We start from the raw sequence: 23,089 nt of genomic DNA on the forward strand, positions 1-23,089 counted from the left end.
TACAACTCCCAGAATCTCTGAGTGTTGGACCGCTGGCAGGGGCTGGTGGAAGTCAAAGTCCAAGAATATATGGAGGGCACCAGGCTGCAATGACACAGTGTTGGGTTGCTCCCTTCTCCTCCCCATTTGGTTGTCCAAAGTTGACCTTAGAATAAATGGCAAAAGGTATATAGCATCATACTTACCCAAACCCTCAAGTCAAACTGGGAGTCCTTTGTCACTGCAAAGCTGTTTCTGGAGGGGAAGATAAGAGACTGGTCCTTTTTATATAGTTTGGGGTTTGGGGTGCCATTGCAGTGAGTCAAACATACCCTTTTGCTTCGGAATGCATTGCAACCCCATCAGCTCATTCAAATTATCAGTTTGGGCCATTCCAAGGACAGAAAACTCCCAAGTGTGGCATGTTTAGAAAACTTAAGTCTCTGAGTTGCACCTTTGAAAAATCTGCCTCGCCCCACCCAGTAGTTCCCCCACCACCACTAAAACAAAAACCACCACCCAACAGTCCTAGGTCTTCTTTGAAAACACACACATATTTTGAATTATTCAAAGAGGCTGGAAGGAATAAACAGTATAAAAATAAGTTGAGATTCTTGTCATGAGAACATCAGAGGAACACCCGCCACTCAAAGGTTTGCAGAGGTAGACCATCCCTAGCCATGGAGGTTCCATTTAACTATCATGGCTTGCTTGTTTGTTTCATAAAGTTAATACACCATTGTTTTCCCAGTAGTGATGTATGTAAGCGAGAGCTGTACCATAAAGAAGACTGATTGCCGACGAATGGATGCTTGTCCGCCGAAGAATGGATGCTTTTGAATTCTGGTGCTGGAGGAGACTCTTGAGAGTCCCATGGACTGCAAGAAGATCAAACCTCTCCATTCTGAAGGAAATCAGCCCTAAGTGCTCACTGGAAGGACAGATCCTGAAGCTAAGGCTCCAATACTTTGGCCACCTCATGAGAAGAGAAGACTCCCTGGAAAAGACCCTGATGTTGGGAAAGATGTAGGGCGCAAGGAGAAGGGGACAACAGAGGTCAAGATGGTTAGACAGTGTTCTCGAAGCTACCAGCATGAGGGAGGCAGTGGAAGACAGGAGTGCCTGGCGTGCTCTGGTTCATGGGGTCACAAAGAGTCGGACACGACTAAACAACTAAACAACACCACCACCATGTAGAAAAAATGGGGAGGGACCTCAGTGGCAGTCCATGTGGCAGCCTCCAGATGTTGTTAACCTACAACTTCCAACATGCTGGCTGGTGTTGATGGAAGTTGGAGTCTAAGAACAACATCTGGATGGCACCACATTGGCCACCTCTGGGGTAGACAGAGCGGAGTTGGGTGGTCCTGTGGACCAAGTCATTAGGAGTCAGCCGACTGTGTTCTTATGTTCTACCCCGACCCCAATCATCTCTTCTCTCCAGGGGTCAGCAAACCTTTTCAGCAGGGGGCTGGTCCATTGTCCCTCAGACCTTGTGGGGGACTGGACTATATTTTGGAAAAAAATAATGAACGAATTCCTATGCCCCACAAATAACCAAGAGATGCATTTTAAATAAAAGAACACATTCTGCTCATGTAAAAACACGCTGATTCCCGGACCGTCCACGGGCCGGATTTAGAAGGCGATTGGGCCGGATCCGGCCCCCGAGCCTTAGTTTGCCTACCCATGGTTTAGATAGCCTAAAAGCCCCCTTGCAACTCATTGAGTCCATGGCCACATTCACGCCATCCACCTGAAGCCCTATAATACCATGTTAAAGAGTCATGGCTTCCCTCAAAGAATTATGGGTACCGTAGTTCATTGAAGCTACTGAGAGTTGTTGGGCTTCCCATTGGGGCATTGGGGCATCTGGTTGGAGGCTGGACTAGGTGGACCCAGCAGGCTCTTATGTTCTTAAATTGCTACAAAAACCTGTCCGCTCACAGCGCTGCAATTTCCTGGGTAGTTTAGCAATCAATTCGTCTTCACAGGGAGCTCTGGGAATTGTAGTTTTTTGGGGGGGAATAAGGGTCTCATAACAACTCTCAACAAACTACACTTCCCAGAGTCTGTTGCAGGAATCACAGAAATACTTTGTGTTTGTGGTCAACCTCAGGTGGAAGACATGATCTTCTGTTAACCTGCCCCTTATATAGAGACCCAAGAGATCACTTTCTGAGGCCTTTGTCCACACAAAGCAAGCAAGCACACCCAGGCAGAAATACAGTGGTACCTTGGTTTAAGAACAGCTTAGTTTATGAACAACTTGGATTAAGAAAGCTGCAAACCCGGAAGTAGGTGTTTTGGTTTGTGAACTTTGCCTTGGAAGCAGAACATGTTAAGTTTGTTCTATTTGTAAATGGAGTCCCCTGCTGCTATTAGGAAAGCACGCCTAGGTTTAAGAATGCTTTGGTTTAAGAACAGACTTCCAGAACAGATTAAGTTCATAAACCAAGGTACCACTGTAGATTGGTTTCTTTTGAGTGACAATGATAACTTTGTAACACAGAGAGTTACCTTCTATGTACAGTGGTACCTCAGTTTACAAACACCTTGGGTTACAGACTCCGCTAACCTGGAAATAGTACCTCAGGTTAAGAACTTTGCTTCAGGATGAGAACAGAAATTACGCAGTGGCAGCGCGGCAGCAGCGGGAGGCCCCATTAGCTAAAGTGGTACCTCACGTTAAGAATGGTTTCAGGTTAAGAACGGACCTCTGGAATGAATTAAGTTTGTAACCAGAGCTACCACTGTACTGGCTGGGAAAAAATCTGGAAAAGGGAGTTAGATAACGCTGCTGTCAATGGTTGTGGCGCTTCAGAGGTTTAATCGGAAATGAATCTGGATTTGAGTTTGTTGGCATCTCTGCAAACTTCTCTTTCTTACAGCATGAATGTTGGCAATTGGATTTTCAAAATGCAAAATAGTATTAGAATTGCAGCTGTCAGAGATGTGCAAAGGGAAGCCGTATTTTAATACTCAAAGTCTTTGCAGGTTTTTATTGTGGATGCAAGTTTTGTATTATTTTATTAATACCATTGCTTAATAGTGTTTATCTTGACCTTTGGCTAAAACAATAAACTTACGAACTGGGGGAGGGGAGCCTTTTAAAGTGGGATCACAGCACTTTAAATGTACAGTGTGAATGTGATCTATGATTCTAGGATGTTGGGCCAGATCTGATCCTGGAAGGCTACTTTAGTGTTGATGCCGGGACTTGGGCAATCTCCCCACGATTCTGTGTGTCTGGTTCTTTCTACGCAACAATGCTAGACACCTTGCGAAACAGCACCAAGCTTCTCCTGTGACATAACTCAAGTTGTCTTCTGGCCTCCACTTCCTTTCGGCCTTCTCACTCTTTCTCGGCAGACCTCTCCAAATCCGCGTTCCCTTAGGGAAGCCATGGACTGGGCAGGGAATGAGGTGCTCCCAGCCCTGGAATGAGCTTCCTTGTAACCACCTGGAACTGTGGAACGAGATTTTCCAGGGCGCGCCTCACCCTAGATTACTTGATTATGGGTTGCCCTCTTCTCCTTTTTGTTATTATCCTTGACTTCTCCCCACCCTTTCTTGTCCTCATTTGTTCAACATGACTTCAAGGTGCACACACCTGCATTCCACCTGTTGTGGCTCATCCTTTGGACCAGATTCCATTTCTCTCTGGCACTGTGTGCACCTAGTAAAACTAGACGGACCTGGCCATGAGGAAGCCACGTGCATTTTAATTAAGCTTCTGTGGCAGAGACCTTTCTTGGAGATTTGTCAGCCATCTACTTCTGTGTCCTTGCCCACACATGACAACACACACATTAAGAGCAGAAGGAACTGGAACTAATTGCTTTCTAAAATGAACTTTTGAAGCACTGGTGTGTATATATGAGAACAAAGGAAGAAGCTGCTGGATCAGACCAGTGGCCCATCTGGTCCAGCAACCTCTTCTTACAGTGGCCAACCAGATGGGAAGACTGCAAACAGGCAAGACAGCAACTCTCTCTACCTGTGATTCCTAGCCATTGGTACTCAGAAGCATTCCGACAGTGGAGGTAGAACGTAGCAGTTCTCAAATTTAAACAAAAAATGCTTACAAAGATGCACGTATTAGTGGGAAGTTTTCATTAAAATGAATATATTAGTGAAATTGGGATGCGGGTGGTGCTGTGGGTTAAACCACAGAGCCTAGGACTTGCTGATCAGAAGGTCGGCGGTTCAAATCCCCACGATGGGGTGAGCTCCCGTTGCTCGGTCCCTGTTTCTGCCAACCTAGCAGTTCAAAAGCACGTCAAAGTGCAAGTAGATAAATAGGTACCGCTCCGGCGGAAACGTAAACGGTGTTTCTGTGCGCTGCTCTGGTTCGCCACATGACCCGGAAGCTGTACGCCCGCTCCCTCGGCCAGTAAAGCGAGATGAGCGCCGCAACCCCAGAGTCGGCCACGACTGGGCCTAATGGTCAGGGGTTCCTTTACCTTTACTATTAGTGAAATTAACATTCAGAACTTCAGAGCATGGGAAGTCACCCAAAAGATACATAATTTGGCATGGAATATTTGGCTTTTTTATTGTGTTATAATTTGGAATGTTTTAATGTGGTTTTATTGGATTGTTAAAAGGGAAAATTTAATAAATATTAAAAAAAAAGAAATTAACTTTCGGAAAATAATTGCATGATTGAAACCCTGCCCAAAATTCTGGAGAGTCACAGCTAGTGAGTGTAGACAATGCTAAGCCAGACTGAGAAATGGTCTGACTTCGATAAAGTCAGATTCCTATTTAAATCATACAGTACTTCTTCTTTTTCAGAATCGTGAGATCTGGAATCTTGCTTTTTTTTAAAAAAAGGGAGGGGGGGTCTGACTCAGGATAAGGTAGCTTCCTTTGTTCCTGGGAAGAGCTGTAGCTCAGTGGCAGAAAGTCCCAGTACTTTGCATCTCCAGGCAGGGCTGGGAATGTCCCCTGTCTGAAACCCTAGAGCAGTGGTTCTCAACCTGTGGGTCCCCAGATGTTGTTGGACTATAACTCCCATCATCCCTGAGCTCTGGCCTTGCTAGCTAGGAGTGATGGGAGTTGTAGCTCAATGACATCTGAGGACCCACAGGTTGAGAAAGGCTGCCCTAGAAAGCCACGGCTAGTCAAGGTAGACAATACTGAGCCACCAACCTTCTGACTCACGATAAGGCCACTTTCTACTTCCCTATACTTTTCCCACATTGGTAAGGTGTTCCACACCTAGAATTCAAGCACCTGGAAGATATTACGTTGTGATTGCAAAGAAACCAAACTTATCTCATAGAATCATAGAACTGTAGAGTTGGAAGGGCTAACAAGGGTCCTTTAGTCCAGCTCTCTGCAATGCAGGAATATCAACCAGGTCAAAACATGGCCTGTGTGGGTTTTAAAAATACAGTACTGGCTTCCAAAAACCAGAGGGAGTGCTTGACTACAAAATGCATGACAGAACAAGCCCTATTGGCTGAGAGGGTATAATTACGGATGCCTCTGAGATGTTCTCCAAGGAAGAACCAGTCTGACTCTCACAACTTTCCATGATTGCTCAAGCTAAATGCTGTGTCAATGCATCTTTTGGAAATGGAAGGAATTCCAAAGATCCCATTCTGAGTTTCCCAGATGGTGTACTGGGACCACCTGTGGGCCTCCATGCTGCAACCCACCCAGAGCCTCCCCATTCTCCCACCCACCCACATTGAGCATGACATGGCCTTTTGGCTGGATCAAAGCCTGCAACAGCAACTCACTGGCATGGAGAGTAGGGACTGTCTCCTCAGTGTGGAAAAGACCAGAAGAGATCTTGAGGGAAATGAGAAAGAGAGAAAAACTATTACTCTCCCTCCAGCCCCTTGTGTGTTTATTCCTTCGCATAACTCCCCACTGCCATCCCTAAACACTCACCCCAAACACGGGCATTGTCTTTTAAACTAAATTCTCAGGTGAGAGAGGAAGAAAACCCACTCATTTGCAAGCGAGATTCACTTTGAGCCTTTGTGTTGCCTAAATGGCTCATCTCCAGGCTCGCCCCTCAAAAGGAAATTACCCGACTTAATTAGTTTCTAACACATGCTGATTCCAAGGGATTAGCGAGTTGTCTAATACACAGTTTAAGAAGTTTGCCTAGCTTGATCAGCCTTTCACACATGCTAATTCCAGAGGATTAAAAGTGGCTAACACACAGCTTAATACACACGGGTCTTAATTATATTTGGGGGTCTGATACATGGTCTTAACGCTCAAGCCTTAATGAAATGCTAACACCTAGAAACCTATAACATTATCAAGAAAGGCAATTGTTTCACTGTTCATGAATGATCTGATGACCTAAATAGATGGCTGCTGTTGCCTGATGCAACCTGGTGCAAGATCATGAATGTTATGCATCTTCTCCTGGGTACCAGATTTGTCCAAGGAGAAGGTGAAAGAGTTCAGTGTGAGAGACAGATGCAATCCTGTACACACCTCCTCAAGAGTAACCCCCATAGAAATCAGTGGATGTTGACTTCTGAGTAAGCACCAGCAGGGCTGGGCTTTAAGCTTTTCTGGGGATCTGGTTTCTCTGTTGCCGCGTGGGAGGGACAGGAGGAAGAGGAAGAAGTCGTGAAATCCGAAATGTTACTCATTTTTAAACAGTATTTATTGAGTCACCATAGAATCTCATGGCATGCTATCGTAAAGTCAGAAAGTCATGGTTGGTTGGTTGGTTGGTTGGTTAGTTAGTTATTGCATCTATATCTCACCTTTTTCTCCAGGGAGCTCCAGGGGCCACACATGGTTCTCCCCCCGTCTTCATTTATTCTCACAACAACCCTGGGAGGTAGGTTAGGCTGAGAGGCAGTGACTGGCCAAAGGCCACCCAGTGACAGCTTCATGGCCAAGAGAGAGAAACCCAGCCAGATGGGCAGGGTATAAATATTATTATTATTATTATTATTATTATTATTATTAATCACATCCTGGTCTCCCAAGTACTAGTCTGATACTCTAACCACTACACCACACTGGTTATGACAAGGGTGAAAGAACTGGTCATCGTTCAGTTAAGGTTGTGTGCTTAGGAACATTGGGTTGTAGCCCACAGTCTTACTCAGAGCCAACCCACTGAAATTAATAGACAGGACTCATTTCAGCTAATTTCAATGGGTAGAACTTAGCTGGAGACAACTAAAGATTCCGTTCTTCATTGACGGACAAAATAAGCACAAACAGTGGTGCAGTGTTCAAGGGGAACAAGGGGTTGAAGACACGTTACGATATTATTATTATTATTATTAATAATAATAATTCAATTTATACACTGTGCTATACTAGGAGGTGTATGTAGCAAGGTCCCTGTCTCCATTCTCTTACAGCCACCAGATCAGCGTGAAAAGGGACCTTTTTAGTCACTAGGAACTCTTCTCACCCTTTGTGCTGAATAGAGCCCATTCAACTGAAAATAGTGGAATCAGTCACAAAGGATCGGCTCTGAGGGCCACTCTGGAGCAGGTGGAGGGGAGGAATAAAGCTGCTGAGGAACAGATTTTCTGTATTCTCCAAAGCTAAGCCTTTGGGAACAGCGGAAACACAAGGTGCTTCAGCTTCAAGAGAACGGCGTGCAAGTTCTGGAACGTCCACACAACTCTAGAAGTCACTCCAGAAGTCGATGTTGAAGAACTCCAAGTCGTTTGCCCAGGAATGTGCAGAGAACATGGCAGATTTAGCAGAAAGGGAACACGAGGAGTTCTATATTGAGTGTTGCAATGCGTCCCCATTTGTTATTATTGTATAATAGCGTAATTATAAGATATAATTGTATGATCTTGGAAGGTTAAATAATCTTAGAAGGGGTGTGTCAGATAGATAGATAGATAGATAGATAGATAGATAGATAGATAGATAGACAAATAAATAAATAAATGTGTTTGTTTGTTTGTTTGTTTGTTTGTTTGTTTGTTGTATTTATATACCATCTCTTCCTCCAAAGAGCTCAAGGTGGCATATGTGGTTCTCCCTCTTCTCATTTAAAGCCCCACAACAACCTTGCAGGGGAGGTTAGGCTAAGAGGCAGCAGCAGCTCTCCCTTGAGGTCGCACACAGTTTCATGATTGAGAGGGGACTTGAAAAAGCAGAGACATCTCCTTGCCAACAAAGGTCCATATGGTTAAAGCTATGGTTTTCCCAGTAGTGATGTATGGAAGTGAGAGCTGGACCATCAAGAAGGCTGATCGCCGAAGAATTGATGCTTTTGAATTATGGTGCTGGAGGAGACTCTGGAGAGTCCCATGGACTGCAAGAAGATCAAACCTCTCCATTCTGAAGGAAACCAGCCCTGAGTGCTCACTGGAAGGACCGATCCTGAAGTTGAGGCTCCAAGACTTTGGCCACCTCATGAGAAGAGAAGACTCCCTGGAAAAGACCCTGATGTTGGGAAAGATGGAGGGCACAAGGAGAAGGGGACGACGGAGGACGAGATGGTTGGACAGTGTTCTCAAAGCTACCAGTATGAGTTTGACCAAACTGCGGGAGGCAGTGGAAGACAGGAGTGCCTGGCATGCTCTGGTCCATGGGGCCACGAAGAGTCAGACACGACTAAATGACTAAACAACAACAACTCTGCCCAGGTCCTGGTCCAGCACTCTAACTACTACACCACACTGGTTCTCACCAGTTGCTGTTCTGAATGGTCCCTTCACTTCTAAATTTTCCACTTCTCTTCAGAGCCTGAATATTGTCCCTGGAGCAGCCGAGATTCAGCAAACACAGCAGCTGCTGGGGGCTGCCAGAAATTACTCGCCTTCACCCACTGCTGAGCAAAAAGTGTTTCCCCCCATTCTGGCATTCCCATTTCCCTAGGAAGCTGATGTCACTCAATTGGAAGCTTGACCAGGCGCCCTTCACAGGGGTGGCCATGGCTGCCCCACCCAATTCATCTTGCCAGTCTTGTTTCACTGGTAGGTACATTTGCAAGTCACCTGAGAGTTTTCTGTATGCGCTGGCTTCAGGCCGAGCAGTTGTGAAACAATGCATTAGTTCAGGGCAGGAATGAGTAACCCATCAAATAAATTACTCCATCAGGTTTCTCATAGGGCAGAACATTTACATTTATGGCTATGGTGGCGCACCTAACCTATGCACTGTCTGTGTTATCATACCATGGACATGGGGACACAGGAGAAAATCATTCATTCATGGGTATATGAACCCTAGTCTCCTTGGTCCTAGTCCAGCACAGTAGCCACTCTACTACACTGCCTCAAAATTCACATATCAATGCATAAAAAACGAGACAGAAGACGCTTATGAATAAACTGGCACACACACACTTTGACTGACGAACACATGAATTAGTCTGAACTGTTCAACCCAATTTGAACATTCCCTTTCATGGTTATCACAAAACGGTGTACATTTTGTCTGCGTTAGCAGTAATTCCCCATAAACCAACGAATGCTGACATTCATTCAATCAGTCTATCTCTTTATTGCAGCCAATGACCCATACCCAAACAGAACCTTTGAACAAATTTATAAAACAATATCACATGTCACTAAATCTCTGAGTGTGAGATTTTTTTCCAGGCGTTTACCCAGGTTTGGGTTCCTTGGAATGAAGGTCAGTGGAGACGGTGGTGTCTTTAGAATATAGGGTTTTATTTACACATATATACAACCTGGATGGGACGCAGGTGGCGCTATGGTCTAAACCATAGAGCCTAGGGCTTGCCGATCAGAAGGTCGGCGGTTCGTTTCCCCGCGACGGGGTGAGTTCCCGTTGCTCAGTCCCAGCTCATGTCAACCTAGCAGTTTGAAAGCACATCAGGTGCAAGTAGATAAATAGGTACCGCTCTGGCGGGAAGGTAAACGGTGTTTCCGTGCACTGCTCTGGTTTGCCAGAAGTGGCTTAGTCATGCTGGCCACATGACCCGGAAGCTGTACGCCGGCTCCCTCGGCCAATAAAGCGAGATGAGCGCCGCAACCCCAGAGTCATCCGCAACTGGACCTAACGGTCAGGGGTCCTTTTACCTTTATATACAACCTGGGCATAGGGTGGTCTCACAGCCTTAACACCCCAACGGATTTTGCTTCTTTTTTGGTCACAGCTTTGGGTGCAACACAGAACAAGCCCATCTCTGTGCCTCCGGCTTCCAGCCTGATTCCAGCTCAGTTCAGCCACGTGACTTGGCTATTATTCCACTACCTATCAGCTGAGCCATTAGGCTAGAGCAGCAATGTCCAACTGGTCGACTGTGATCAACAGGTAGATTCCCTGAAGATCGCGGTTGATCACTGCCGATCGCGGGCTAAATATTGATCTTGGGGGGAATTGTTGAATTCCTGTCTCTGCCCCCGCCACCATCTCTTTGTCCTACCATCACATAAATTGTGCACTATGTTGTCGTATGCTGCCGACGATTGTGGAAACGTTAGTAGGCTTCAGCGCCTCCCTCCCCCAAAAGCTGAACAACTCTGCCCCAACCCCAAGAAAACCTCAACAACTGTGGGTAGTTACAGCCAGGTTCTTTTATACTGGGAAGAGATCATCATCTCTTGAGAGTTGGATGTGCCTTGGCTAGAGGTAACCATCACTTAGTTGTACTTTCAGCAACCTGGCTCATTCTTTTGGGATGCTGATGAGGACATTGAAGTGGCCAGTTGAGATCATTGTCTTACAGAGAAACTTGTCTGACCCATTTGTCAACTTCCCCTATTAGATTCTAAACCTCTTTGAGCAGAGGACCCCAAGAATTGAAAGAGGCATCATCCAGACTGAACCCACAACAATAACACCAAACAAAGGAAAATAGGGAACCACTACAATAACGGGTGGCACTGTGGTCTAAACCACAGAGCCTAGGGTTTGCTGACCAGAAGGTCGGCAGTTCGAATCCCCACGACGGGGTGAGCTCCCGTTGCTCGGTCCCTGCTCCTGCCAACCTAGCAGTTCGAAAGCACGTCAAAGTGCAAGCAGATAAATAGGTACTGGGAAGGTAAATGGCGTTTCCGGCGGGAAGGTAAATGGTGTTTCCGTGCACTGCTCTGGTTCGCCAGAAGCAGCTTAGTCCTGCTGGCCACATGACCCAGAAGCTGTACGCCGGCTCCCTCGCCCAATAAAGCGAGATGAGCGCCGCAACCCCAGAGTCACCTGTGACTGGACCTAACGGTCAGGGGTCCCTTTACCTTTACAATAAAGTGACTAAGAAGTGTTTCATGCTATAGAACATCAGACATGGAAAGTAAAATTATAAGTTTACTAAAATTAGTCCGTGGTGAGTTTTTCAGGGAGCAGTAGAACCTTTAGCCATCCTGGAGGAGATGTGTGTTTTGATCTGAAAGGAGTTTTTTAAAAAGCACAAAATGCATCCAGTCATTTTGGGAATTTCAATTAAAAATGAGTTCATTAAAAATCTTATGTATATCATGATAAAGAGAGCAATGTAGAAGAACAGAAGATATTGATTCTACCTCTCCAGATTCACAGAGGCATTTATGTTGATAATATGGAATTTTCCTTCACCGCCATTGTTGGAAGAACATTTAAATGTGCCAGAGTAAAGATTGTATCTGAACTGAGAGCAAATTAAGATTGTTTGCTGGTTTACAGGGCTTAAATGCCCTGTCAATTAGCATGCTGCTGGATGTTAAGCCTAGATCATATGGGCATTTAGCAACTGAATATTGCTCTGACCAATACATTTCCCATAAGGAATGTTGACATGGTTATTTGAATATTTATACTCCTCTTCCGCTTCTTACATTGATATTTATACTCCTCTTCCTCTAATGAGATCAGGAGCGTTTAACTGGCCCTTCCGTCTTTTAGCCTCACATCAATATTATGAGTTAAGATAGTCTACAATAATTTTCCAATGTCTCTGAGTAAGCTTTGGTTTTTTTAGTAATTCCCTGAGCCTTGCTCTCCCTTCTCCAGTGCTCTAGGGGCCATGTGATAATGCTTCATGCTTAAGAACATTAGGAGAGCTAGGCTGGATCAGGCCAATGGCCAATCTAATCTAGCAAGCATCCTGTTTTCACTGAAGCCACGCAGATTCATGCTTATTGCCTTTTTATTATTATTTTTTAGGAAAGCCAGTGGGAAATCTCAGAATATACCAGTAAATCTCAAGGCTAACTGAAAGCTCTTGGTTAAGTCTCTGGTGATTTCAGAAACCCTATGAATTGACTGGCAATTCCTTAAAATATTTAGAAAGCTAATGTACCAACGCTTGGATGTCAACCACTGCTTTAAATGAAGTGGAGAAATGCCACCATCTGAAAAATAAAACAACAACCCTGGTTTGTAGACATTGTACGTCCTACTCTGAGTAGAACCTTTGGAATTAATGAGCTTGCCTAGCTTAGGTTCATTATTTCCAATGGGTCTGCTCTGCCTAGGACTCAGTTGGAGACAACCCTCAGTGATAAAAACCTTGTCAGGTTTCAAATACTTGTGGATGTTTGTTCTATATCATACGCATGAAGGCTAAAATCAGAAGTGGTTTCAGAGTAGCGCAACTGGTTTGTCCACACTGGGCGCCATGCTGTAGGGGGTGCCACAACAATGCCATAGAACAGAACGCAAGAGGTAGAGGGGCACACAATTTTATCGTCAGACGGGGTGCCGCTAAAATTTGAGAACCCAAAGTGCACCACTGCTAACAGCAGACAAACATTTGGTGCTGTGGCACCAGCTCAAATGCTGTTACCCATCAAGAAAGGGGTTAAGTTTACTGCATGTACTGTATTAAAAGAAAATATTATGAAAATGATGTATAGATGGTACTTAACCCTGGTGAAATTAGCAAAGATGTATCATACAAATGAATTTATGTTGGAAATGCAAAGAAAAAGAAGGTACTTTCTATCATATGTGGTGGACGTGTCCTAAAGTGAAAGACTTCTGGGAAAAGATATATAATGAGTTTTTAAAAATGTTGAAAAATACATTTGTTAAGAAACCAGAAGCCTTTTTACTTGGAATAATAGGATTGGAATTGCCCAAAAAAAGATGTTAGATTATTTTTGTATGCCACTACAGTGGCAAGACCGCTATTAGCAAAAAAATTGAAATCTCAAGAAATACCAACGGTAGAAGAATGGCAGATGAAGATGTTGGAGTTTTTGGAGCTGGCAGACTTGACTGGAAGAATCTGCGATCAGAAAGAAGAGGAATACCAAGAAGATTGGAAGAAATTTAAAGATTATCTAGCTAAATATTGTAATATAAGATAGTTAGAAGATACTTGAAAGAATCTGATAGGCCTAGGACTGGAATACGAATGTTGTATAGTAATATGGATTTAAGTCAAAAAAGAAAGGAGATGAAGATAGTTGAAGGAGTTAATTGTATTAGAAAAAGGATTTTGGAGAACTGCTACAAAGGAGATACAATGAAATTCAGTTAGGGCGGAATTGAGGAAGTCAGACTACAATGAAAGTTAACTTGGATTTCGGAAAGTAATGACTGTTTTTACTTTTTTCTTTTTTCTTTTTTCTTTTTCTTTTAGTATTGCAAGGTGTTTTGTTTTATGTTTTTTATATGTTAGATTTGTTACAAATGCGGAAAAGCAATACAAATTTTTGATTAAAAAAAAATCAAATGCTGTTACCCATCAACGTTTGACGCCTGAAGTCGAATGGTGGTGCCGGCCCTGCAAAGGCGAAATATTTTGTGGCCAATGCAATGCAGGTCAAGGTTGGGTTTCCAGACGTTATCTGGGAAATCAGCTGCATGACGCGAGTGTAAGTGCATTGGTAGAACACAGAGAGGTCCAATTCAAATATTATGTCCTCGCATGTTCACTAGTGGTGGGATTGGTGTGCTAGCTAGAGTTTCATTTTGTCCCCAGTCCCAAGGAACAGAACAATTGTAGACGATCTGTTCCAGTGCTAGGATTTTTAATCAATTCAATCCATCATTGTTTCCATTCTGGAAAGAAGTTCAGGCAAATCATCCACACCAGTCAGCATTCAATAGAAATCTGCTTCCTGTCTCTTCCTCTTGTTTTACTAATTCAGAGTCCGGTACGTCCTGTCTGGGAGTTGATTCGGGCAAGGTAAATATCCTCACCCAAAAATGCCACAGCGGATATTGTTGGCTGATTGGGAACACTGTTCAGCTGGGCTTAATTAATCATTGTGCAAACTCAGAGGCATAAGAAATGCGTTGTCTGCACTGACTTGCCTAAAGGGGATGGGTGATGTTGTTGACTCAGCACGAATCGGTGCTGTGCTCGTGGGCTACGTGGGAAGCTGGTTGCAAAAGCTGAAGGAATGCATCTACAAGCAGATACGCGGCAAAACGCATTTCTGCCCTTATCGCCAGGTGAGGTCATTGTTTATCTCCTAGTATGGAAAATGCAAAACACTCTTTGCAAACAACATTAATGAAGATGCATCCGGGTCGCGTGCCTGTAGCCATCCATATGAATATGTCACAGCGCTACAATTCCCATCATCCCAGACCATGTGACTACGGTGGCTGGGACTTATGGGAGCACAACAGTCTTTTGGAGGGGTTACATACTCCCCACCCCTTGAGATACAACAAGGAGAAAGCAAAAGGGGGGATTTTGGAATGACGACCAAACAGTAGCAATGGTAATCAATCGATCTCTTTATTACAGCCAATAACCAGTACTTGGAAATTAGTTTGAACTTGAAGATTCCTTCTCAAAGTGAGAGAGTTTGATGGAAGAGGGAAGCAGAATTCAGACTGGGTGGATGGATGGATTGCACACACCTCAGTTATTTCACAGAATAATAGAATCACAGAATTGTGGAGTTGGAAGGAACCCTGAGGGTCATCTAGTCCAACCCCCTGCGATGCAGGAATCCTAACCACAGCTGTCCCTTGGTGGGCTCAAACCACCAACCTTCTGGTTAAGGGCCAGATTCACTGACCAATTGTGCCAATATAGAGAGAGAAAGAGCAAGAGAGAGAGAGAGAGATGAAAGTACAATCATACCTCATCTTATGTTTGCTTCATGTTACGTTGTTTCAGGTTACGTCTCACGGTGACCCAGAAGTACCGGAAAGCGTTACTTCTGGGTCTCTCTGCTCGTGCTTCACGCATGCATACAAGTGCCAAATCGCGCCACGCACCTGCGCAGATACGGCGCTTCAGGTTGCGCTCTTTTCATGTTGCGAATGGGCCTCCGGAACGGATCCTGTTTGCAACCAGAGTTACCACTGCAATGAAAGCATCAGAAAGCACTGAGGTTAGTTTATTATTATTTATTATTTATTTGTTAAATACAGTCGTACCTCGGCTCCCGAACGCCTTGGGAGCTGAACATTCCAGCTCCTGAATGATCAAAACCCAAAAGTGATTGTTCCAGTTTTGCAAAAATTCTTTTGGAACCCGAACGTCCAGCGGGGCTTCCGCAGCTTCCGATTGGCTGCAGGAGTTTCCTGCAGCCAATCAGAAGCCATGCTTTGGAATTTGAACAGACTTCCAGAACGGATTCTGTTTGACTTCCGAGGTACGACTGTAGATTTATAATCCATCTTCCATCCAAGGAGTTCAAGGTGGCACACACCGTTCTCCTGCTCCTCATGTTATTCTTGCAACAACCCTGCAAGGTAGCTTAAGGATGAGAGACTGTGACTGGCCCAATGAGTTTCATGGCTCAGTAAGGATTCAGACCCTGGTCTCCCAAGTCCTTTTCCAGCAGCCCTCTAACCACTGCACCACACTGCCTCTGGAATGTACACACTGGACATATCAATACTGCATGGTCTCAACCTAGAGGACAGAATCATGGAATTGTAGAGTTTGAAGGGACCTTCTCAACTAAAGCAGCTTTGAATTGCATTCGTGTTTTTGGCTGCTGCTGCATTGCTTGGCTTCATTTAACGAAGGTGCATCTGAGCTCTTATATGAGAGCAAATGATGGCAGCAGAAGCCAAAGCTTTTTGCTGTAAGAATTTAAAATGGGGGAGGGGGTTGGACACTGTAATAAACACATACACACCCTGTCCTTCACCAATACAGAAACAAGCAGGGCAGGATACAGCCCACATAATTAAAACAACCATTCCAATCATAGAATAAACAGCTCATACTAAAATAAACCATCAAACAAAGAAGCTAAAGAAACAGCAGAGATTATGAAACAATAATCAAATTACAAAACTCAAAATGCCTGGGAAAATAAAAACATCTTCACCCAACACTGAAATTAGTAGTAGTAGTAATACTTATTAAACTTATTTGTCACTTTCTTACAAAAGCAGCTCAGAGTGACTCACAACAATAAATAAAAACATAAAATTAGCCTTTAGAAAAATCTAAAAGCCATCCTATTTTTAAAAGGCAGGGTTTAAACACTCTGCATACTCAATGAGGGTGCAGGTAATTAAAAGCCAATGGCCTGGTGGGAAAGAAATGTTGTTGGGTTTTTTTTTACTGGTGCCTGAATTGATCTCTGTTTTTAATCTTCTTGTAAGGTTTTTATGGATTTATGATTTACTGCTATAAACTACATGTAACATAAAGGAACCCCTGACCATTAGGTCCAGTCGTGACCGACTCTGGGGTTGCGGCGCTCATCTCGCTTTATTGGCCGAGGGAGCCGGCGTACAGCTTCCGGGTCATGTGGCCAGCATGACTTAGCCACTTCTGACGAACCACAGCAGTGCACGGAAACGCCGTTTACCTTCTCGCCAGAGCTGTACCTATTTATCTACTTGCACTGGTGTGCTTTCGAACTGCTAGGTTGGCAGGACATGTGACATAGTGCTATTTAAATATTTGTATAAATAAATAAATGTAATGATGGTGCCAGGCAAGTCTGCCTGGGAAGAGCATTTCACAAGCAGGGAGTCATCAATTGCCACCTCTAAGACCTCCCATGGAGCGAGGCTCTCAGATAACAATCAAAGCAACTCCATTTGAGCCCATTGCAAATGTAAAATACCCTCTTTTAACCTCTGGTGTCCAGCCTCTAGACACCAACTCCCATCATCCTTGACTGTTCACCAGGCTGGCTGGGGGTGATGGGACTTGGAGTCCAGCAACAACATCTGGAAGGAAACACCAGGTTGAGGGAGGCTGGAATAAGGAGAGGGCATTTCACTGGTTATGTGTCCAGATCCAGGTTGGGTCAAACCCTGGGATCACCCCAGATTGGACTGGGGCAAATCTGAAATATTAGCGCATTGTGGTCTTGTGGTTACTAGGTTACGAAACTAAAGTTTGACAGGCACAGATGGTGGTTTTCTACAGGTAGGCAAAATATAGATATTCCACATAGGTCATCGTAGTACAGTGGTTCAGCAGTCACCACTAAAACTGGGAGGCCATAATTCAAATCCTCATTAGGTGACCCTGTCTCTCTTGCCCTTACCTTTCTCACACGGTTGTTGTGGGGAGGAAATGTTGAGTGGGGAGAACTATATGTGCCCCTTAAACTCCTTGGGGGAAATGGGGGTGTAAGTATAATTAATTAATTAATGAACAAAACACTCAGACCTGTCACAAATCTTCCAAGTGTCCCTATTTTCCAGGGACTGATTTACAGAAGCCATCACGGTTTCAGATTTGATCCTGGAATGTCCCTCTTTTCTTTAGGATGTCCCTATTTTCAAAGAAGAAATGTTGGAGGGTAGGGAGTTTTGCAACTCCCGAGCCAAAGAGATAAAGAACTATACAACCTTTAGAAGACATCTGAAGGTAGCCCTCTATAGAGTAGGTTTTTTTAAAAAAATGTTTAATGTTTTATTATATTTTTACATATGTTGGAAGCTTCCCAGTCAGATGGGTGAGGTAGAAATAAATTATTATTATTATTAGTCAGAGTGAGTGGAGGAAGAAGGACCTCACTGGGGACTCAGACAGATGTTTTTGTCAAGATAGGGGGTCCTCTGTTGCCCCCCCCCAATCCTGTGGGCAGCTGCCCACCTGCTGCTCCAGGAATGTGCTGGCGCCACCTTGCACTCCCTGTGCTACTTCTTCATAGCTGTAGATGCGGGTGCCGCTGTGGTCTAAACCACTGAGCCTCTTGGGCTTGCTGATCAGAAGGTCGGCAGTTTGAATCCCCACGACGGAGTGAGCTCCTGTTGCTCTGTCCCAGCTCCTGCCAACCGAGCAGTTTGAAAGCACACCAGTGCAAGTAGATAAATAGGTATCACTGCAGCGGGAAGGTAAAGGGCATTTCCATGTGCTCTGGTTTCTGTTACGGTGCCCCGTTGTGCCAGAAGCAGTTTAGTCCTGCCGGCCACATGACCTGGAAAGCTGTCTGTGGACAAACGCCAGCTCCCTTGGCCTGAAAGTGAGATGGGTGCCCCAACCCCATAGTCGCCTTTGACTGGACTTAACCATCCAGGAGTCCTTTACCTTTACCTTTATCTTCATAGCTGTATCAGCGCCTGGTCAGGGGCTGCCTCAGTTCATTGTTGTCGGGTACGTGGATGACCAGCAATTTCTTCAGTACGACAGTGTCACCAAGGGATAAGGAAGGCGGGAAAGGTGAATCCTCAGTACTGGCACAGGCAAACTCATGAGATTCAGGGCACTGGGCTTATGTTCAGGGCAAATATGCAGATTCTGTGGAATTGCTACAACTCTTCAGTCATATGTGCAGCTGTGAGTGGAGCCCAGGCAGGAGCAACGGAGGGCAATGGCAGTACGGCTATGACGGAAGGGACTTTATCAGCTTTGACAAGGAGACCCTCACCTGGATGGCAGCTGATATGGAGGCCCAAGTGAGCAAGAGGAAGTGGGCTCCTGAATTGGCCCAGAACCATCACCGGAAAGCCTGTCTGGCGGAGACTTGCATTGAGTGGCTGCAGAGATACCTGGACCACAGGAAGGAGACTCTGCAAAGCACAGTGGCTCCGGTGGCGAAGGTGACCAGGGAGGCAGACTATGACAGCATGGAGTCCTCAGCTTCTACGCCAAGGAGACTGATGCCAACTGGATGAAGGTCAGGGAGGTCGGGCAGGAGGGCACCTCTCGAGGAGTGGTCGCCCCCAACTCTGATGGGACCTATGATGTCTTGCTTAGTGTCAAGATCAACCCCAAGGAGAAGGACTGCTACCGGTGCCACATGGAGCATGACAGCCCAAAGGAGCATCTGGACATGGCCTGGGAGGAGCTGTCAACCTGGGGCTCATTGTGGGAGCCATTTTTGGTGTTGTGGCTGCCATCCTGCTGGCATCTGGGATCATCTTTTTCATCTGCCAGAAGTGGAGTGAGAAAGCAGCCTACAAAGCTGCCTCAATAAGCGACCAGGGGTTCGCCAGCTCCGCCAGGGCTTCATACCAGCCTGGTGTGTGGGATGAGACCAGAAGGAGCCTGCCCAAGGTTTGCTGTGAATTACAATTGTTCAGAGTTCGTACTGTCCTTTAATGCTGCTTATGATGTTCCTTAACTCTGGCCCTCGCCCATCCATTCTGACTCCAGCCGTAACTTGAATTTGAGGATAATCATGTTTTTCTGATGGATTTTGGCCAATTTTTCTTTCCAGCTGATTTTCAGAAATGTGCTTCTATTAATCAGAAATGTGACAGATATACGCAGCTGAAAGCTTTTAAAAGAGATGAGGAGATTGAGCATGACTTGCAGTGATTTTGATGGTATCCTGGCTGTCTCTGAGTGCAGATCTAGGTCATTGAGCCTGAGCTTCCACATGTTGGGATACTGCCAGGGAGACAAAGTCCATCATGGCCCCAAGCCTAACACCACAGCCACTGCCCAGAAGATATGTTCTATGCTTAGGATCATATTTTAGTCTCTTGCTAACTATGCTGTTTTAAATGTGCATTTTATACTTGACTTCCTTCAGTAATGTTTTCTTTTGATTTCTTTTGTTAGCTTTTCTGTGTTAAATGGGCATTCTGTACTTGACCTCCTTTGCAATGTTTGGTTTTGAAATCTTTGAGATAATATTTTAGTTTCCTGCTAATTACCAGTATGTTACCTTGAATGTATACGTTGATGTTTAATGTGTTGTTAACCGCTTTGAGATTTTTTTCATAAAAATATAAAGTGGTATAAACATGAAATGAATGAAAAATGATTAAGAATTATTATTATTATTATTATTATTATTATTATTATTATTGAATAAAGGTAAAGGTACCCCTGCCCGTACGGGCCAGTCGTGTCCGACTCTGGGGTTGTACGCCCATCTCACTTAAGAGGCCGGGGGCCAGCGCTGTCCGGAGACACTTCCAGGTCACGTGGCCAGCGTGACGAAGCTGCTCTGGCGAGCCGGCACCAGTGCAGCACACGGAAACGCCATTTACCTTCCCGTTATAAAGCGGTACCTATTTATCTACTTGCACTTAAGAGTGCTTTCGAACTGCTAGGTGGGCAGGATCTGGGACCGAAAGACGGGAGCTCACCCCGCCGCGGGGATTCGAACCGCCAACCATACGATCGGCAAGCCCTAGACGCTGAGGTTTTACCCACAGCGCCACCCGCGTCCCTATTATTGACTAGGACGTCCCTATTTTCATCAGAGAAATGTTGGAGGGCACGCTGTCATTCTCCAAACATACTCATGAATGTTGCTCTGTTCACTAGATGCAAAGAGACATCAAAACTATGTTCTTCTGCCTCTCCATGGAGAGATTACACGCCTTGGATCTGTCACAGTCTCAAGACATGAGCAGGCTCATATAGAGAGAGATGCTCTTTCAGGTAGTTGGGTCCCAAGCCATTAAGGATTGACAGTTCATCCAGTTAAACCAGGCTGGTAGCGTTTTGGTATATTGCTGCGCGGAAGACATTGCCACAGAATGCCCACATCAGATCAGATCAGAGTCAACTGTTCTCCTTCAAAGAGCAGCTGGCCCCAATCCCTGTGACAGGTCAGAAAAAGGACATGGGAGAAAGGTTCAGCCCTTTCTTTTTGTTTGACATGAAGTAGCAAATGTTGCATTTAGCTTCTGTGACTAAGAGCTGCTGAATGCCCTACCCATTCATGGATTGATAAAAACCTCCTTAAAGCCATCTGAGCTCATGGCTGTCACCATACCTTGTAGCAATGATACCTTTAAGTTCATGAGAACATAAGAGCCCTCCTAGACCAGGCCAATGGCCCATCTAGTCCAGCATCCTATTCCCATGGCTGCCAACCAGATACCTGTGAGAAACCCCCCAAAAAGGACCTGAGCACAAGAGACATCTCGCCTTCCATGGCTTCCAGCAGCTGCTATTCAGAAGCATCACTGCCTCCAACTGAATAAAATAAAATGAACATCTCAGAATAATTAGGACCCAAATGGAAGTAGCGCCGCAAACCATTTTGCCTACAACTCCACAAAATTGTCCTACCTGAAGATGCACAAACCATCTTGCCTGGAACTTGAAGAACCATTGTGCTTGGAGCTCCGCAAACCATCTTCCCTGGAGCTCTATGGTTTCTTGGTGGATGCCCCATACAATGGTACCTCGAGTTACAAACGCCTCAGGTTACAAATGCTTCAGGTTACAAACTCCACTAACCTGGAAGAGTTACCTCGAGTTGAGAACTTTGCCCCAGGATGAGAACGGAAATCGTCTGCCGGTGGTGCAGCAGCAGCAAGAAGCCCCATTAGTGAAAGCACACCTCTAGTTAAGAACAGTTTCAGGTTAAGAACGGACATCCGGAACGATCTGTGTTCGTAACTAGAGGTACCACTGTAACTAGAAAATTATATTGATAGGCTTTGAGACCTATCACAGGGTTTGCCTACAAAAATAATGAACAGGTGGTTCAGGTTAACTGGGCAAGACAACTGACTTCTGATGGCATTTAACTAACCAAACCCAAAGTGTACTCATTTTTCCTCATAACCCTGGGAAAAAATGACAAGTGAGGTGCCGCAGGGTTCTGTCCTGGGCCTGTTGTTCAATGTCTTTATAAATGACTGGGATGAAGGAATTGAGGGGATGTTCATCAATTTGCAGAAGACACCAAACTGGGAGGGGTAGCCAGTGCTGCAGAAGACAGAATTAGGATTCAAGATAACTGTAACAGATTGGAGAACTGGGCCCAAACGATGATGATGATAATAATAATAATAATAATAATAATAATAATAATAATAATAATTTATTTATACCCTGGTTTCCCCAGCCACTCTGGGCGGTTTCCAACAGAATATTAAAATGCAATAATCTATTAAACATTAAAAGCTTCCCTAAAAAGGGCTGCCTTCAGATGTCTTCTAAAAGTCTGGTAGTTGTTTTTCTCTTTGACATCTGGTGGGAGGGCGTTCCACAGGGTGGGTGCCGCTATTGAGAAGGCCCTCTGCCTGGTTCCCTGCAACATCGCTTCTCACAGGGAGGGAACTACCAGAAGGCCCTCAGCGCTGGTCCTCAGTGTCCGGGCAGAACGATGGGGGTGGAGACACTCCTTCAGATATACTGGACCAAGGCCGTTTAGGGCTTGAAAGGTCAGCACCAACACTTTGAATTGTGCTCGGAAATGTACTGGGAGCCAATGCAGGTCTTTCAAGACAGGTGTTATGTGGTCTCGGCGGCCGCTCCCAGTCACCAGTCCAGCTGCCGCATTCTGGATTAGGTGTAGTTTCCAGGTCACCTTCAAAGGTAGCCCAATGTAGAGCACATTGCAGAAGTCCAAGCGAGAGATAACTAGAGCATGCACCACTCTGGCGAGACAGTCTGCGGGCAGGGAGGGTGTCAGCCGTGAGGGCGGGTGACCTCTCCATCCCACCCCTGCTCGCTGTACGGGTGGCTAGCCCCACCTTTGCGTCGCTCTGGTTGCCGGGGCAGGTAGCTCCGCCCCAGGTCTGTCACATGGAAGAAGGAGCAAGCTTTTCTCCTACTCTGAAGGGTAGGACTCATTCCAATGGTTTCAAGTTACAAGAAAGTAGATTCCAACTAAACATCAGGATGATCTACTCATTCCCAACCCAATGCTCAAAGTCTAGGTGGGATGGAGAGAGACCAGCCACTTCCTCTTTTGTGATTGTCCCATTATCTGCTGTTTTGCGATTTGACCAAAATTAATAAGTGGGTTTATTTAACAGCCCCCACCATCCAATTTCTCCCAAATAAAATTGAGCAGTGCCCCCAACTCTGTGATGGAGCCCAGCAGTGTTCCATTAAGGACAAGCAAAATAAAAGCCAAATACATGAAGTTACATAAAGACCATCTACATTAAATTA

At 45.1% G+C, this 23,089-nt stretch overlaps 1 pseudogene across 1 annotated transcript; it reads left to right on the forward strand.

The window, feature by feature from the left end:
- Window positions 1-14,157: 14,157 nt before the first annotated feature.
- Window positions 14,158-19,544, forward strand: LOC308464772 (major histocompatibility complex class I-related gene protein-like; annotated as a pseudogene). Its single transcript has 3 exons — window positions 14,158-14,289; window positions 18,294-18,407; window positions 18,499-19,544. The product of its transcript is annotated as a major histocompatibility complex class I-related gene protein-like (transcript).
- The last annotated feature ends 3,545 nt before the right edge of the window (window positions 19,545-23,089 follow it).

This window comes from Podarcis pityusensis, assembly GCF_964106645.2.
Source record: "Podarcis pityusensis genome assembly, chromosome: 16".
Lineage (NCBI taxonomy): Eukaryota > Metazoa > Chordata > Lepidosauria > Squamata > Lacertidae > Podarcis > Podarcis pityusensis.